The sequence below is a fragment of the Centrocercus urophasianus genome, unplaced genomic scaffold (assembly GCF_019232065.1).
Source record: "Centrocercus urophasianus isolate 14NV4802_14NV808 unplaced genomic scaffold, USGS_Curo_1.0 seq_26, whole genome shotgun sequence".
Taxonomy (NCBI): domain Eukaryota; kingdom Metazoa; phylum Chordata; class Aves; order Galliformes; family Phasianidae; genus Centrocercus; species Centrocercus urophasianus.
Window position 1 is genome coordinate 13354104 of NW_024884822.1, and position 12924 is coordinate 13367027.

A 12924-nucleotide genomic window follows, 5' to 3' on the forward strand; every position below is an offset into this window, starting at 1 on the left:
ATTAATACCCTCTAGTCGTGCTGCTAAACCCCTGCATCCTCCTTTGAAAAGGTAATCCTGTATTGTAAAGGTTCAACAAATGAGAACACCGAGGGATTTCCCTCATTTGTAATAACTGCAAACGACTTGAATGAAAATGCCTCCACGAACTATCCAAGTTTGTAGAGGGCACAAAACTGAAGAGGGAGCAAATAACGAGGACCGAGGGATTTGAATCCACCGGTTGCCTGGCCAGTGAATGGAAAATGCAGTTTAATGTACAGAAACATAAAATAATAAGTCTGGGGCCAGCAAACCAGACAAGAGGATATTGTACCGAACAGTGGTGCATCATATTGTCCAGTGAAGGGATTTAGAGGTCACTGGAAAAATCCTAGAAGAATCAAACTTGGCATACAGCTGAAATGAAAACAGCTACAGGAAAACAGCAGAGAAGTGGAAGGAAAGGGAAGGGCCAGAGCCTTCCTCCACCATCTATGCAGCACAGCAGCAGCAGATTAGACTTTAACTGGCACAGTGCAGCACAGCATAGAGGCAGGAGGGTCACACCTGCCCCAGGTATCTCAGCTCCTGTCCCACCTCTGCAGCCATCTCCATGGCTTGCCCTCCAACAGGCACCGAGGGAATGGCGCTTTGAGATGTTCACTCATTACTGATAAAGCTCAGGGGGGTGCAGTGCAAATTCACTCCAGAGCTTTGTGATGCTGGTAGGCAGGAATGTAAGAACCAAGAACCCCTGCTCATTTGCTCATTTGGTTGTGCCTTGCTTCTGGCTCTGACAAGCATGAAAAGCCAAGGCGGTGAAAGCCTGGCACCACAGCAGGCAGAGCAGGTCTGCCTGTCAGAGCACAGAGCAACAGCCGAACCCTGCACGTATTTGTCCCCATCTGACCCTGCTCACATATTTGCAATGACCTGTCTGAAACGAACCAAAATAGAGAAGCAAAGGTGACAGCTCTTATCCCACCCCGTCTCCCAAACGAGCACTCTTATTTCATTGTTTTCTCAGGTGGTGATGCAGTGATACACAAAGGAAAACGGTGAGCAAATCTAGCATCAGCCTGAATCAGCAGCTCAGACGCACGCCCAGGCAGCCCTACAAGATGCGTTCGGCGGAAGGAGCAGGTGGGGAAGTGTTTTGTCAACCCTGGGAGCGCTGGGTGAGAGCATCGCCTCTGCGCGCTGCTTCCGCGTTAGTTCTGGTTTTTCCCACCTGGGGGAGCAGCAGCGATTCGAAGGCAGACTGACAGCACATCTTCCTTGTGAAGCTGTGACGGATTAAACATGGCAAACAGCCCCGGGAGAAAGGCTGCGAGGAGCACGCAGAGGATGGAGGATGGAGCGGTCCTCATTCCCCTTCTGCCCTTCTGCGATGTTTTCCTCTCTTCTACTCCATTCTTCCCCACCACTCCTGCAGAACCCCAGAAGGCTGCAGAGGACGAGACCAGGAAGGGCGGCCGGGATCAGGGCTGGGACCGCCGCCAGGCTTGAGGCAGCGCACGGTACTGGTGGGTGGGTAAGGGGCTGCCAGCCCAGTGGGGCCGCGACATCTGGCAGCCTCCAGCACCACCTGCTCCTCGGCTGCTGTGCCCCCGGCCGTGCTCTCCTATAAACGGATAGGTAAGCTGGCTGTGCTCCAGCCGAATGAGCGTGCATGCGCTGCTCGGAATGAACTTGGGGATAGAAACACATTTCTGACCTATTATGCTGCCTGAAATACAGGACCTGGAACTGCTTCCAAGTTCTCCGTCCAGATGCAAGTCCTGGCTGCCTCCCAGCTCTGTGGCAGGTGAGACAGATGTCAGAGCCTCTTGCTTGTCCCGCTCCCATCTTTCCATGGGGAAAAAAAAAAAAAGAAGGAGGGGGGGATACACAGTCCCAAAGCCACAGCAAAGCCTTCAGCACAGACAAGGCCCTGTGCCCGTGCTGCTTCTGCACAGGCTTGCCTGCAGCCATGATGCAGCCCCTGTGCAAGCCCCAAGGTCTGGACTTGGCCACGGAATGCTTAACACACACTAGCTGATAACCTGTCAGTTTGATCTATGACAATTTCTTATTGAATAAATAACATTTTCATGTTGTCAGATCGTTTCCTTTTTGGAGGCAGAATGACTTGCATCCTGCACAGACATCAAGGAAAATAGAACATTGTTTAGTGCCATAATATCCCATTGCTGCCAGCTGCCTCAGGCAATACCCTCTTTCTAAGACTCACAATACCTGAAATGCATACCAGCCAAATTCAGATTTCCTTTTTAAAAAAATTCTGCTTGTGTTTCCCATTCACCAAAGGCTTCTATCCTCAGCCCTTTGCTAAAGACCACTATTTTCCAAAGCAGGCATTAAAACAGGAATCGAGCAGCACAGAAATGTGATGCTGAATGCAATCTTTCAGAGATTTTCCAAAAGAACACTCAGAAAAGATTTGGGAAGGTGCAGATATTTTCTTCTCCCACTCCTGATGCCAGAAGGAGCTCAAAAGTCAGCCCTGTGGGTGTTTTATTGTCTGAATAGACTTGTTGCAATAGCAGAGCAAAGATGAGCAGTTTTAGCTTCTGCTCTTCCATTAGTGTGCAAACTGTTAAAAGATGAGGAAAACTGCAATAATAAACATGAGCGAGCTTGCTGCAGCTGTGCCTGTCAGCTCCAGACATTAGTGTGGCTAATTCCAATTGGGAACAGTTCCTGAGCTTGGTGATAAATTAATCCCAGCTCTGATAGTATGTAAAGATTTCTCCGTGCATAAGCTGAAAGGAAACTTCCCAAACTGTTTGCAAATTTCCCCTTACAGTTATTTTGGTGACTACACACCAAAATATTTAGGCTGCGTACCTTTTTTGGACAGAGCACAACATATTTTTTTTGTTGATTAAATATATTGGAATAAGTTAGCCTTCATCCGAAGGAAAAAATGACACACAGGCTTGCATTTACATTGCAGATGTATGAAGTACAGCCAATGGGGTTTATGCCCTTTTTCCTGGAGATAAGCTGCTATGGCTTCATAGGAAAAAAAGCAGCACTGTTGAACTCCTCTGAGAATGGCCCACATTTTATTTTAGATTGCTGGTTTTGGGAGAAAAAAAACCAAAACACAGACTGACTACTAAAATCAGGAAATATGATAGCATTCATCCATTTCATTTTTACTTTCCATCCATGTCCATGTTGGTGTCGATCCATTGGCAGAACAACACGGCCCAGAGGACCAGATAGAAACCCTTGTGGCAATGGCTCAACTGGAGCAATGCCTGGGAAAGGCACAGCAGTGAGGATGCCAGGGCAGAGAGATCCTGGGCAGCCTCTGTGGGATGCATCTGCCCTCCACTGGCTCTCCAATTCCTGTGCTTTTTCCCCAGCTTTCACACTCACACGCCGCATTCATTTTGCAGTTGATTTTGGTTGCACTCCTGCAGGAGCTCCGGGTTTCAGGAAGTTATTCACCTGGGCAGTTTCATCTCAGCCCCAATGAATAGCTTCATTCTGACATAACAAATATAAACAGAGGGAAGGCTGCTTGCCACAAGGATTCCTTTATGCTGCGCTGTGAATTGTTGGCCGGTGGCCATTCAGCATTGAAAGGCATGAGCCACCTGTGTCAGGTATGCTTAAAGTTCATATTGACTTCTGCCCACCAGTATTTACATGATGGACAGCATCAGAGAAAGGTGCATTTAGTCATTCATTTTTGCCTGACGCAGGAAACAGAAGTGAAAAGGAGCCCTTTTCTTCCACACACTACTTTTGTTTTCCAGCACCATCAGTCAACTGCCAGCTCTGCATCATCTGCTGTGGGGCAAACCCGGGCCCAGGGCACTGGGGACGTTTTTGGGTCCCTGTTGCCTGGCAGAGTGCACCCAGCAGTACCCCATGCACCCATATTGCCTCCCAACCTCAACCAGCATTAAGATTCACCCAGCCGCACACAATGCAGCTTCCTGGGAATGGATTAGACAGCAATCTGTGTGGTATATTTGTGATGGCCGTGGCTTTCATGGAGAAAACTGTGACTCCCAGCAGTTTGTGTAGACTTTGTAACCCCAGCCAGCCTGCTACTGACTCCTTCATGAATTTTTACAGCTTTGGCTCTGTTTGTGAGCGCTATAGTCGAGAGCAGAGTTTTCAAATGGATTTAAGTTATTAGTTACGTATTACCAAAGGGTGTAACATTCTTTACGTTGTAACATAAAGTCCATTTGTCTCCTCTCCATTTCCCACAGCACACGTGGTGTTAAATACAGTGCACCATTGTTGGGTTTCTCTCTGAAGCCGGCGTGGGGAATTGAGGGCCACGATGGTGCACCAACCCCGGCTGCAGTGATCACAGCAAGGATGGATCTCTTACAGGTCCCAGTCCGTGGGAGACCTTGTAAGGTCCTACCCCATGTGGGATTCCTCTTCCCACGTAGGAAGAGGACCGTCAGTAGGAGAGAGCATGGCATGGCTCAGCTGGGAGGGCCAGTAGGATTTATAAAGGATTTACAAGCTGAGGGCTCAGCGATGCTATGTGCCACTGAAAGATTTATAGCGTCTCCTATCTGCTCCCTACTGGCAAACCTTGGGAGGAAAATCAGAAGCCCATATGGATCATCTCCCCTTCTTCATGCACACACTTCCCCAGCAGGATAAATCTGCATGGTCTGGCAATGGTCTTTTTTGTGGATGGCATGGAGGGCAGAATTTCTGAGATTAGTACAAATACCCGTGTTTAAGAAACAGCCCGTTTTGCTTATATAAGGACTAGCAACATAGACAAAATCTGCAGCGTATATCTGGTTTTCTCAGACAATTATTGGTGGGCAGCCAATATTTGTTTTTTCTTTCCAAAACAGTGAATAAATGACAACACAAAGAGAACTGGCCGCTCTATAAGCTAATGCCATAGAAGAAACCCTCTGCACTGCCCAAATGACTCAGGCCAACTTATCTCCTATCAAAAAGTACAGGCAGGTAAGAGAGAGCCATCAAAATTATGGCTAGAACCACTCAAAAGATGCTTTAGCTCTGATAACCACTGGAGCAGGTAGTGAAATCTCTTTCACATGCTTTTTAGGTTTCATTATAACTGAGGCTACTTCAGGATTTTTGCTTTGTTGTATTTTTCCTGACCTGAAAAGTACTCTTCTGTCTAATAATAGCAGTTTAAAAGTTAGGCCGTCGTCCCAAAATCTTATTTCTTTCTGTGATAAAGCTGAGGGAAGGGCTACAGCTCTCCAACTGACATAAACATGAAATCAGGCCCTGCAGAAACGCTGAGCTCGGAGACCTGTAGGTAAGGCACAGTTTTATGGCTGTTGTCTGTAACGCACGTGATCTTTAGGGACTGACTCCTACAATCCATCTATCACTTGGAGACAGAAAAGAAACAAAAGGGAAACTTTCTCCCAAATCATTCCAGGCCTGATCCTGCAAACATTTATGACGGGGCTTGTGTAGGATTATCCCCCTGCACAGACACCAGCCTCACCAACATTTCAGTTCATGCTTAGCATTGTGCAACTCAGCATTTGCATTGCGTGCACGAAATGCGTGGTGCTGCTCACCTGCCTGGACCTTCCCCGTGCATGAAAGCGCGTCCTGGCTCAGGGCACTGCGTGTTTGCAGAGCTGCCACATGCACTTGAAATGAATACACCTAAATATTTACGTGTATTTTGCTCCTATAGTAACAAGAATATGGCCACAGTGCACCTCACGGAAATGTGCTGATAGATTCTAGCGTTACGCCGCCGATTTAAGCAGCTCGCCCAGGCACGCATGCAGTTCCTCGTTCACAAGCAAGAGCGGGCAGCTCGCGGGATTCCATGAACCATCAGGCACGCATCTGATGCAAGAAAAAAAAAAAAATCACGGGAAACGAGGAGAAACGGCGGCGACTGCAAAGCCGCAGCCCCAGGTCCGGGCAATGGAGGCGCAGAAATGCACCCGCAGCCCCGCAGCGCCCCGTGGCCCCGCAGCACCCCGCGTTCCTGAGTCCGCCGCCGGCTGCGGGCCGCCGCCACGAGGCGTTCGCTGCTCCGGACCGCGCTGCTCCATTGCGGCGGATGGTGCGAGCAGCTCCGGGCTGAGCCTCACCGACCTGCGGACTGCCGGGCTTCCGCGTGCGGAGCCGCTACCCTCCGTGCTGCCTCCCAGCGCTGCCGTGAATGAAGTTAATTAAGTTCTATCCGGCGTCGTTAATTGCCCTCTTGGTTGAGGGATTGAAAAAGAGAAATTTTGTCTTCGGTTTTTTAAGGTTTACTCAGTTAAATCTTGTAGCTCTGCTAAGGGGATTTTTTGCCTGGATATATGCATGGATGCCTAGATATCCACCGTGGTAAAATCAGGGCTTTTGTTGCATTCTGGTACAAAATAGTGCTGAGAAATGGAGAGGGGTATTTGAAGGCAATGCATCATTTTTTGTGTGTGAAAAGTCCTGGATTAAGCTGATGGTTTGCCATAAAGTTGAGCAGACTCCATAATAGCATTCTTCCTCCATTGCTGTTTCAGCTTTGTAACAAGTCAAATGGAGAGCACACACCTCTCCTGCGCCTGAGTCCTCCTCCCGACTGACAGTCGTGGAAACAAGGAGTTGTACATAGAAGAAACAGAAAATTATTATTATTGATGCTTTTTTAGAAATATCATTATTTCTAAAATCATATTTGAACCAAGGAAGCAAAACAGCTTGAATTTTCAACATTAATTGCTAAAAATGAGTCTGGCGGGGGAGATTGGCAGAAAAAAAATATATATATATAAGAAATGAATTAAAGAAAACAATATTTTGTGCTCACCAAAGACAAAGCTTATGAAAGAACCAATAGTGGACCACTCACTGAGCTCCAATTCTACAGACCTAACACAGGATCTGTCCTGCAGTAGCAGCAGCCCATCCTTCTGAAAGGTACTAAAAACCCTTTTACATAGGTGGTTAGAGATCTTGTTTCTACATAAAATTTCATGCTTTTATAAAAGTAAATTCCAAAGCTAATGTAACCCTTCAGAGGCATCGTTACCCAGGGTTTTATTGCCAGGCTTGTTAACTCTTCTGGTAAACACCAGCCCCAGCCACGCTGCTCAGCCTCCACTCTCCTTCCGAGGCTGTAAGATTTATTTTCCAAATATTCCTAAAGACACGCTGCTCACTAACCTGCTCTCAGCAAAACCTAGGAAAATGTCCCCCGGTTTGGTGGCATTATCCTGCATTTCACAGGTGGAAGGGAGAGCAGCAAGAGCCCCGTGGTCGCTTAACAAGAGCGGTTTTTGGCTTTGCCAGGAGATAATTGCTCCAGTAGTGAGCTGCTGCTAATCCCGGGCTGTGTGCTTGGTGCTGACCTGCAGCCCCGCTGTTTACATCAGTGGGATTTTAGGGCCAAATTTTGCAGTTAATTGCCGCCGTATAAATCTGGATTCCTAAATCTCTCTCCCAAGGCAAGGAGATCCTTTGGATTTGTTGCTGTAAGAGATGGTGAATTTGGGGCTGATCTCACAGCCACTAAAATCAGCGGGCCTTGTCTCGGCAAAACATAGGAAACACCCAGGCAAGGCCCTCTCCCAAATTTCCTAACGGCAATAAATGTGGGCAATTAGGGGCTCCGCTGGCTCTGAGGGGTGAGGGCTGCCTTATCTCTTCCTGCCGCAAGCTTTGGGGCTGTCAAGCTTGGGTGGTATGGGGAGGTGTCACTATTAGAGAGGCTACAGGGGGATTAATACCGCTGTGGGCTGCATTATGTCCTGTCAGAAATCTTTGCAAAAAAAGCAAGGACTGGAACTGCGAGCTTTCAGCCCTAAGCTCCGAACTCAGGGCTATGCAGCAAGATTAAAACCTTCACCTCTTAATGTTTTTTTCATCAAGAAGTGAGGAATCTCAATGCATTTAAATGCACTCTCCATTTTCAAAAGTCGAGAGGTCGATTTGATGTCGGTGTTGATGCAGCGCGCTCCCAAAAGTGGTGCAGCAGCTGTGAGCCAGAGCTACAAATCCCCAGCAAACAGACGGGACAGCCCAGCACCGAGCCTGCAGATATGGCTCACCAAGACTGCTGCACTGTGAACTGAACGACACCAAGGCGCTGCCAAAAAACACGAACAGCAAAGTCTCTGCTGGAGGAAAGCGAAACGCAAAGCGAAACCGATAGACAGCAAAGTGATGAAATAACTCGATAGAAAGAGAGGTTTGTTTTAGGAATTTCCTAGTTTGTTGGTAAACCCGTGTTAGTGGCCTCGGCTTCGCTGCTGCCCACGTGGACACGGAAAGGTTTCGGGTGAGAATGATCTATTCAGCAAAGATGCAAATCCCGTATTGCAGCCCCTGTATTCGCAGCGGTGAATTTGAGCAGCGCGGCAGAGAATGCAGGTTAACTGTTTTCGTCGGTAAGTTTTCCCCCTACATCAGATGCATTTACTCTCCCCTGCTCAATATTAAATAAGAAAATAGGGAAGGAGCTTTCAGACCTCGCACCCTGAAGCCTGATGTCCGTCTGCCGTTGTTCCCTTTGGGATGAGCAGCAGCACAGCGCAGTGCGGTGCAGCCGATGGGCTTTGGGTTCACTCCACAGCACTGGGCACTCAGACACCCAGCCTGCAGAGTTCAGAGTAACATCACCGTGATTTTGGAGGGCTTGGATCAGCTCTTTTTTTTCCCTAGAGGCAGTGCTATCCTATGCGATGTGTAATTACTCAGTGCTGTCTTTCATTATAGAATTATCAGAAGGGCAATTACCATTCCTTTTGTATCATCAGCAGGCTGATATTTCAGTTTTGGTCAGGGAACAAGAAAGCAGCTTCACTCTGAGCAGAGCAGACAGCTTCATGCCACTGGATCGTCATTTTACATTTAAGCAACTGTTGTGGAACAAAGGACAGAGGTGAAAGCAATGCTTTCTCCTTTTCAGTAAAAATATCTTCATGCTCTCTTGTTCCCAATAGCTGAGTGCAGAATTTAGACAAAATTTGTACTTAAAATTGGAGGCAGGTTTGTAAGAGGGGAGAGAGGAATAGTGAGTGCAAAAAAATAGAAAACAAAACCTTATTTTAAAATGAGGACAAAGGATTTCTCTGAAGGCAAACAATAGCTGCTCGTGGATGTTTCTTGCTGTTAAAACATATGTTCTCAGAAGTTAGAAGTGATGGATGTAATAAAACCGTGGACTCAGGATTGAAATAATGCTGCATCTTCTGAGTCAATCCTCCCTCATTCACCCTGACCAGCAGACACGGAGATTTCAGTGCCATCACTTATGCAGGGAAAACATGCAGATGGAAATGTTAAAGCACACCCAACTCCAGAAGTGTTCAATATTATTTGAGGAAGTGTGACATGTGATGGATTTTAACTTAAAGCTCGTGTGCACACAGCTATGCACATCTAACTCCGGGTTACGCTCCATCCCAATCTGAAAACTGATCAGATATGCAAGAAAACTGACTGCTTTCTGTTGTTGTCACATCTGTATCACAAAGTGCTCTCGTTGCCATTGCGTTTGTGCCCCACTGACACCAATGGCAGCAGGAGCAGCCAAAAATACACAAATATGTGGTGAGTGTTTCTGGCCGGCGGCGTTGCCCCATCATTACTTTGTGCCGACGTTATCCTGACACGATTTTCTGCTGAGTGCTCTGCAGGAGGGCTATGTCACCCAGCAAACCCAACTGCTGCGTGTTCTAACTTTAACCCACATCTTTTTCACGGCCAGAAACATGTAGAAAACAAATAAATGAACATGAAGTTGAGAGGTTTAATTAAGCAAGCAATTAAAGATGTTCGCACTGCAAAGTCCGTTTGTGTTAATAGCATTTATTCCCTTCTCAGAGAAACCTTATTTTTCAAAGGTTAATATTGTGGAAAATCACAGCCTTAAATTAATTTTCCTTGCATCAAATATAACTTAACGCACAGAATATATTGTTGTAGAATGATGTCTTGTTTGTTGTTTCTGAAATAAACAACCCCTTCCTTGGTGGTGGCTTGGGTTGGGTTTTCTCAGCACCAATCTCAGGAGGGAGGGAGGAAATTTATTTCAAGAGGAATTTCTCCTTCTCAAGGGAACACGTCGTTTCTTTTTCTATCGCAGCATCCTGAGCTTGCTGAAGGACAGCACTGACCTGAGAGGAGGAGGGCGTGAGATCTAAGCAGAGCTTCAGCCCACGGTGGGCACAACATTTCTCCTCTTTCCCTATTTCTTTTTGTGATTCTTTAAGCAAGCGTTTTGCACCTGGCAGCTCTGAGAAACTCCGCAGTGCTTTGAGCTGCTGCTTCCTTGTAGGATCGGGCATTTAATGAGCTCTCAGCAGCCTGATCCCGTTAGCACTTGCTCGAGTAAATAACTGGTGATATTGCTACATGGCCAAAATTACTGGTCAAACTAGAGATTAACTCCAGCCCTTCAGATTGATCGTGAGTCTGCAGCTGAACTTTGCACGAGTTTCCTTAAAAAGAGCCAGGAATGGGGATCACTGGAGAGTGAGCATCTCATAAAAACGAATGGGGGTGAAAGTGCCACATCCGAGCACAAATTATATCAAGAACTTATAAAACTTAACTGGGAGTGGTGTCTTTTCTGGAAGTATTTAAGCTGTTCTACAGCAGTGCAATCATTTATATCCCTGCAATGCATTTAATTTTTTTTTTGTTTTTGCTTTTTTTTAATAGACCACAGAATTTTATACAAATCTGACTTCGACTCTCTGAAAATCTATAGGGATGCTTCACTGGGCAGTTGGGAGGAGCGTCCATACTGAAGATTTTCACCGCAGACAGGGTTTATGTTCTGGATCCAACAAACCCTCGGTTGCCCATGAATTCTCTCGCGGGTAATCCCGTTAAGTCGCTCTGTGAAGGGTCGGCCCCGTTTGTGCTTCAACAGCAGGTCAGCGACTCGCACACGTAATGCCCCTTATACATATATGCAATTTATGAGATCGGCCCCTTCACCAGAGCTTACTTCTAACGGCCGGCTGTACATAAAACTGCAGAAACTCACTTAAGAAACCAACTTTTTCCCACTGGAAGCAAATGAGAGCACGTGGAGTCGTGGAACTCTATCTGGCTATCGACACTGAATGCACAAAAGACATGTCGGTGTGGCATTTCCCAACCCATGAAGCCACTTTCCCCTCCATGCCTGCTCTATAAATACAATAGAGCATTGATTGAATCTTAAACTCACCAGACTTCAATAAATTCTGAACATGTACGAAATTAAAGTCGAAGCGAGGGACAAGCAGAGTGTTAGTCCTTCTCAAAATAATAATTTAATAACCCTCCAAAAAGCATAGTGGTTTAGGAAAGGCAACCCAGATGGGAACGTATAAAATAAAGCTATAAAGTTTCCTTCAAATGTATTTTAATCATTGTTAAATATTTACATTTAATAAGCACTCGTTTTTATTGCGAGAGAGATGTAATTACACTTATCATCCGTGGAAAAATGGACTTTTAATAGCCTGTACATTGATTTGCTAAGATGAAATAGTGTCACAGAAATATGTCGCTCCCTCTCCCTTGGGAATACATACCACATGTGAATGTAAAACAGATGAGGGGTTTTTATCAGTCCTCTATCAGCTCTATTCCTCGTCGTCTCTGTTATAGTCAGTGCAAATCTTAAGGGCAGATGTTTTGCTAATTAGAAAGACCCTGTCGTGATGTTGCATCCTTGCTAGTAAGGTTGTTTATTCAGTAAACACCAACAGGAGGAGCAGCACCACCTTAATATCGACCCATGAGAGCTGCAGGGAAGCTCTCTGTGGTGCACAATGCACGCACCCTTTGGATCCTGGCCATACTTCTGGATAGCTATGGAACATCCGTGCCCTTTATTAGAGCCTGCTATTGCTCATGATGCAAAGCAGTGATCTATCCAAGGACAGAGCCAGGCAGGTGAACACAGGGCTTGGTGTGAGCATGACTGCTGCCCATAGCATCATTTGGAAATGCTAAACAACTCGTGCTCACCATCAGATGAAAGGTAATTGTCCTTTCAGCCATGGTACATGTGCTAGCTATTATGGCCTTGTTTTGTCTGTGTTCCAGTAGTGTTGCAGTGAATTGAGGAACAGCTGCCAGGAACTGTCTTTATACAACGGGGAGCCCAGTGAAAGCAGATTGGGGCACCACTGCTCTTCTTGATGGAAGCAACTATTCAAAGCACATAAGCAAACACTGAGACCATGTGAATGATTTAATACTGATTAACCTCTGCTATCTGAAACCCCATGGAAGGTAGGTACAGCATGCAGGAAGGAAAACAAGGCGCTGACTTCACATCTTGCATTAGCCAAAAAACGAACTCGTTTCACTGACATCATTGACCATCAAACCATCATACAAATTAAAGCTATTGGCCCAACTAATTAAAATTATTGGGCTGCCTGAAAAAAACAAACAAACAAACAAACAAAACGAAACAAAACAAATGATAGGTGATTAATTAAGCTGAAAATGCACTTTGCTCCATTTGGGTGTCCTTGCTTTGGGGATTACCATAGGTACAGCTGCCACACTGGTGGCATGAGATGCTTCTCTGCTTTCCAGTCCTGACCTTCTCCTCCATCACTTAGTCCATGCAGGGTGCAGCAGTGACAGTACTGCCTTCTCTTCCCTGTTGGTGTGGAGACACATTGATTTTGATGAACAACTTTTTACCATAATTCTTCATCTAACTGTGGCTGACCATCTTGTGAATGGTTCCTCCAGCTGTTGTAAATGGCTGTTCCTCCAGCTCAGGCACTGTTGGCCTCACCCTAACACAGCCCTTATTTGTTGCCTTGTGCACTTTTCCTTTGGTCTTTTTACAAAACCATCTGAGGTACTTGTGGGAATGTGGGAAAGGGATGAGTGCAGGATGGCATGATTCCCTATACTTTCTATCTGCTTCCAGTGCGTACAAGCTCTGGCTTGCATTCAGCTTGTGTTCAGCAGTTAGAAGGCTTGTAAAAAAAT

At 46.2% G+C, this 12924-nt stretch overlaps 1 long non-coding RNA gene across 1 annotated transcript; it reads left to right on the forward strand.

Moving 5' to 3' along the window:
* Positions 1 to 1291: 1291 nt before the first annotated feature.
* On the forward strand, positions 1292 to 4903 carry LOC122164556. Its single transcript, XR_006170247.1, has 3 exons — positions 1292 to 1620; positions 1723 to 1789; positions 4833 to 4903. It is a non-coding gene; the product is annotated as an uncharacterized LOC122164556 (long non-coding RNA).
* The last annotated feature ends 8021 nt before the right edge of the window (positions 4904 to 12924 follow it).